Below are 6,192 nucleotides of genomic sequence, written 5' to 3'. Positions count from 1 at the left end.
AAATCTATGCTGGGATCTATTTGGGCAAAGGACTCCTTGAAGGGGTGGGCTTTGCTGGGCTTTGGATTCATGACTTTAGAACCCAGAAGTGATACCCAAAGGGTGACTGAGGTAAAAACCAGTCAACGCCAAGCAGCTCTTGAGTTCCTCTTCCTAAGAAATTTTGGCAGTTTTCTGCCCGTGGGCCCGGTATTTGGAGTTGGGGCAGGCTGGAGGAGGGGAATAAAACCTGGGAAAATGGATAGAAGAAATACAAAGAGAGAGGCCTTCAGTTTCAAGATGGCAGACTGAACACATACTGCCAGCTTCCCCTATCCTGAATCCTTAGAAATAATAGACATGAGAAAACCAGAATAAATGATCTGGGTGCTGTGGCACACAACTCAGGAGGCCAAAGCAGGAGGATGATGAGTTTGAGGCCAGCCTCAGCAACTTGGTGAGGCCCTAAACAACTTCATGAGAACTTCTTTCAAAACAAAACAAAACAAAAGGGCTGGGGATGTGGCTCGGTGGTGAAGCACCTCTGGGCTTCATCCTTAGCACCCCTCCCCCTTGCAAAAAAATGAGCAAACAAACACCATACAGAGTTCCAGTTAAAAGCAAGAAAGAGGACTCTCTGTAGGGGACAAACCACAGATTCCAGAAAAGGCAGAGAACAAGTGGAGATCATACTCAACTTCAGAGCAGGATATGAGAGGGAGAGTTCTGCACCCTGTTCCATTCCTAGAGGTTATGTAAATGGGGCAGAAGAGACCCCAGGACTGTGGCAGCATGAGCAGTGAGGATTCCTTATGGACGGATCTTGGCACATTCTCCTCTTCCCACGGGCCCAGGGGCAAAGACAGGTGTCAGCCTTTAGGGGAGAACAGTGGAGGCAACATCTTGGACCAGAGGCCAGGCGACATTGGTGGCTGACAACACCTGGCAGAGACAAGAAACATCGCTGCCCAGTTGAGGAACCACCCAAACTGTAGTGCATCGTGTCCTTGTCCCTGTGTCCCCAATTCAGCTGTCTGCAGGGACTCTCAACCACAAAGGTCAGAACACAATTAAGACTCCATGTCAACTCTATTGAGTGACAGAGTGCCTACCCAGCATAGGCCCTGGGTTCAGTTAATCCTCAGCACCACCTCAAGCGGGAGAGGGGGGAAGCTAAAACGCTACTTGTCTAAGCATAATTATTTTGGGATGGGGGGTGACTCAGTGGTAGAGTGCTTGCCCGGCAGAAAAGAAACAGAGAAAACAAATGGGAATGGAAAAGTACCAACTGAATAAAGCATTAAGAGAGTCCTTTAAGAGACTAGATTTATTATTGTTGGAGAGAAAGCAAGGAATTGCTTATGTGAAAAAAGAGCAAATAGTAATGAAAAAGATCCCAATAGAGATTTTGAGAATTTTAAAAATGGAAGTTCTTGTTTAAAAAAATAGGGACAAAGAGTATATAGTTCATAGTGGGAGAAAATTAATAAGCTTTAAGTTTGAGATAAAGAATTCTCTCAGGGCCGAACATGGTGGCACACACCTGTAATCCCGAAGGCTCAGGAGACTGAGGCAGTAGGATCACAGGTTCAAAGCCAGCCTTAGCAACTTAGTGAGATCCTGTCTACAAATTAAAAAAAAAAAAAAAAAAAAAAAGCCCAGGGACGTGGCTCAGTGGTAGAGAGCAGAAACAAAAACAAACAAACAAACAAACAACAATTCCAAGTTTTATAGAAAGAGATGAGCAAAATGGAAGAAAGGTTGCATGTGGAAGATGGAGTCAAAGGTTTCAGCAGCTGTTTATAAGACTTTGTACCAGTGGAGGAAAATAGAATGAGTGAGGGAAGAAATAATGGCTATAATACATGATTTTGGCTAAGTCTTTTCTGTTTGTTTTTGTTTTGGTAAACGCTCTTCATCAGGTACAGAAAGTTCCTCTCTATTGCGTTTTAAAGTATATATGGTGGCTGAGGTTGTAGCTCAGTGGTAGAGTGCATGCTTAGCATGTTTGAGGCCCTGGATTCAATCTCCAGCACTAAAAAACTAAACTACTAAACTAACTAACTAACTAACTAACTAACTAACTAAACTAAATTAAAAAGCTGGAGCTTGATGTGGTGTCACATGCCTGAAATCCTAGAAATTCTAGTTGCTCAGGAGGCTGAGGGAGGAAAGATCTCAAGTTTGAGACTGGCCTGGGCAATTTAGCAAAACCCTGTCTTAAAAAATTCAGAATAGGAAGGTAGTTCGGTGGTAGAATGCCCTGGGTTCAATCCCCAGTTCCAAAAAGCAAGCAAACAAGCAAACAAACAACAAAAAATGGAAAACATGTACGCGCACACTCCCTCTATGGACATATAAAATCTTTATATTTATTTTATACACACACACATACATTTTAGTACTTGCTTCAGGGTTGCAGCATACATACTGAACTTGATTTTTTTTTACAAACTGCATTTTGATTCATTGTACACAAATGGGGTACTTTTCATTTCTATGGTTGTACACAATGTAGATTGACACCATTTTTGTAAGCATACATGTACATAGGGTAATACTGTCTGTTTCAGTCCACTATCCTTCCTTCCCCCGCCCCCTCCTGCCCCATTTCCCGCTACACAATCCAAAGTTCTTCTGTTCTTCTCTTGCCCCCCACACACCATTGTGTATCACCATCCACTTATCAGAGAAAACATTTGGCCTTTTGTTTTTTGGGTTTGACCTACTTCACTTAGCATGATATTCTCCAACTCAATCCATTTACCAGTAAATGCCATAATTTTATTCTTCTTTATAGCTGAGTAATATTCCATTGTGTATATATACCACAGTTTCTTTATCCATTCATCAACTGAAGGGCATCTAGTTTGGTTTCACAATTTAGCTATTGTGAATTGAGCAGCTATGAACATTGATGTGACTGTATCTCTGTAGTATGCTGATTTTAAGTCCTTTGGGTATAGACCAAGGAGTGAGATAGCTGGGTCAAATGGTGGGTCCATTCCAAGCTTTCTCAGGAATCTCCATACTGCTTTCCAGAGTGGCTGCACTGATTTGCAACTCCACCAGCAATGTATGAGTGTGCCTTTTCCCCACGCCAACACTTATTATTGCTTGTTCTTGATAATAGCCATTCTAATTGGAGTTAGATGAAATCTTAGGGTGGTTTTAATTTGCATTTCTCTAATTACTAGAGATGATGGGTACTTTTTCATATATTTGTTGATCACCTGTATATCTTCTTCTGTGAAGTGTCTGCCTAGTTCCTTGGCCCATTTATTGATTGGGTTCTTCATATTTTTGGTGTAAAGTTTTTTAAGTTCTTTATAAACTTTGGAGATTAGTGCTCTGTCTGACGAGTTTGTGGAAAATATTTTTTCCCACTCTGTAGGCTTAACTTTTCATTACTGAAATCAGTATTTTAGAACTTCTGGTCGAATTTAGAGATTTAGATATTTACTGCTATGTATTTCTGTTAATCATCCTCTCCAGTTGTCTTGTGTGTTACATTTACAGATTTGGACAATTACAACAGACAATAATTTTTTATTTGTTCTTTTTAGATATTCATGACAGTACAGTGTATTTTGACATATTATATGTACATGGAGCATAACTTATTCTAATTAGGATTCCATTCTTTTGGGATGTGGAGTTTCACTTGTTGTTGATTCATATATGAACATAGGATAGTTATGTTTGATTCATTCTACTGTCTTTACATACCTATTCCCCCTCCCTTCCCTTCATTCCCTTTTGTCTAATCCACTGAATTTTTATTCTTCCCTCTCCCAACCTTGTTTTGTGTTAGCATCCACATATCAGAGAGAACATTGGACCTTCGTTTTTTGGGGGGATTGGCTTATTTCACTTAGCATGAGTTCCCTGATCCAGCCATCTACTGGCAAAAGTCATAAAGTCATTCTTTTTTATGGCTGGGTAATATTCCATTGTGTATATGCATACCACATTTTCTTTACCCATTCATCTGTTTAAGGACACCTAGTTTGGTTCCATAGTTAAGCTATTGTGAATTGAGCTGCTATAAACATTGATATGACTGCATCACTGTAGTATGCTGTTTTTAAGTCCTTTGGGTATAAACCGAGGAGTGGGATAACTGGGTCAAATGGGGATTCCCTTCCAACTTTTCTGAGGAATCTCCATACTGCTTTCCATAGTGTTTGCACTTTTGCAGACTCACCAGCAATGTATAAGTGAATCTTTTCCCCCACATCCTCACCAACATTTATTGTTACTTGTATTCTTGATAATTGTCCTTCTGACTGGAGATTGAATCTCAGTGTAGTTTTAATTTGCATTTCTCTAATTGCTAGAGATGTTGAACATTTTTTCATATATTTTTTGATCATTCATATTTCTTTTTCTGCAGAGTGTCTGTTCAGTTCCTTTGCCCCTTTATTGATTGGATTATTTGTGGGGTTGATTTTTCTTTCTTTCTTTTTTTTTTTTGGTGTTAAGTTTTTTGAGTGTTTTTTATATATCCTGGAGATTAATGCTCTATCTGAGGTGCAGATGGTAAAGATTTTCTCCCACTCTGTAGGCTCTCTTCATGCTCTTGATTGTTTCCTTTGCTGTGAAGAAGCTTTTTAGTTTGATACCATTCCATCTATTGATTCTTCATTTTACTTCCTTTGATTTAGGAATCTTATTGAGGAAATTGGTTCCTAAGCTGAAATGATGGAAAGTTGAGCCTATGTTTTCTTCTAGTAGGCGTAGGGTCTCTAGTCTAATGCCTAGGTCCTTGATCTATTTTGAATTTTGTGCAGGGTGAGAGAGAGGGGTTAAATTTCCTTCTGCTACATATGGATTTCCAGTTTTCCCAGCACTATTTGTTGAAGAGGCTATCTTTTCTCTAATGTATGTTTACAGAGCCTTTGTCTAGTATGAGATGACTGTATTTATGTGGGTTTGATCAGACAATAATTGTAGTATTTGCTTTCAACCAGCAAACAAAATTTAAAGAATCCAAAGGAAAAGAATAGTCTATTATATTGAACCTGGAGAGGAACCATTTCTGTTACTGTACCTTCAATCCTGCCCAAGTTTTCTTCTGGTCTCATTTTAGAGATGATCTGTTGGCAAGGAGTTCTCAGTATGTTTTCATCTGAGAATGTTTTTATTTTACTTTTATCCCTGCAGGATATTTTTACTTGGCAGAGAATTATGGGCTGACAGTTCTTTATTTCAGCACTTTAAAAATATTGTTTCACTTTTTTTATGTATAATTTCTGATGACAAAGCTACAGTCATGCAAAGTGTTCCTCTACAGTAATCTATCATTTTTCTTTGGCTGCTTGCAAAATTTTTTTCTTTGTCTGTAGTTTTCAGCAGTTTGATTATGTGTTCAGCATAGATTTCTTTATTTTTGTCCTATTTGGAGTTTGCTGAGCTTCTTGATTCCACAGGTTTATGTCTTTGCCAAAATCAGGGAATTTTCAGCCATTATTTATTCAGAGATTTTTCTGTACCTCACTTTTCTCTCTGGGACTTGATGATACAAATGTTAGGCCTTTGGGTATCATCCCATAGGCTCTCTAGAGGATTATTTTCCTGACTCCTCCCCCTCTGACATCTTCCTGGTACATTCTGATTCCCTGACCTTCTTGGTCCCCCTGCCAAAAAGCTGGGATTTATTTATGTAGTTCTGTGATGCACTTCCTGGTGTGCAAGATAATGCAGAAAAGAAATAAGAAAGAGAGAGGAAGGAAGGGGGTGGTGGTGGGGGAGAGAGAAATGGGGAATTTCTGCACTCTGAAACAAGAGATTTCAGAGTCTTCATATAGTTGCTCTGGCTTTCTGTGCAGGGTTTATAGCTGCATTCACTGAGAGAGTGTTCTTACGCATATTCCATCTTACCTGGAAATGAAAATTTTTTTTCAGTACTGGGGATTGAACCCAGGGACACTCTACCACCAAGTCACGTCTCCACCCTTTTTTATTTTGAGACAAGTTTTCTCTAAATTGCTGAGGCTGATGCCTCAAACTGTGACTTGTGATTCTTCTGGCTCTGCCTCCCAAGTCACTGGGATTATGGGCATGTGCCACAGCACCTGGCTGGAACTTCCTTTTTCCTAGTATTTTAACTGAGGTTGCATTGAATTTGTACATTAACTAGGGGAGAATCAACAATTTTGCAATGTTGAGTCTTCTGATCTATAAATAAAGTACATTATTCAATTTATTGAA

The sequence above is a fragment of the Sciurus carolinensis genome, chromosome 3 (assembly GCF_902686445.1).
Source record: "Sciurus carolinensis chromosome 3, mSciCar1.2, whole genome shotgun sequence".
NCBI lineage: Eukaryota > Metazoa > Chordata > Mammalia > Rodentia > Sciuridae > Sciurus > Sciurus carolinensis.
This window is presented reverse-complemented; position numbering follows the sequence as displayed.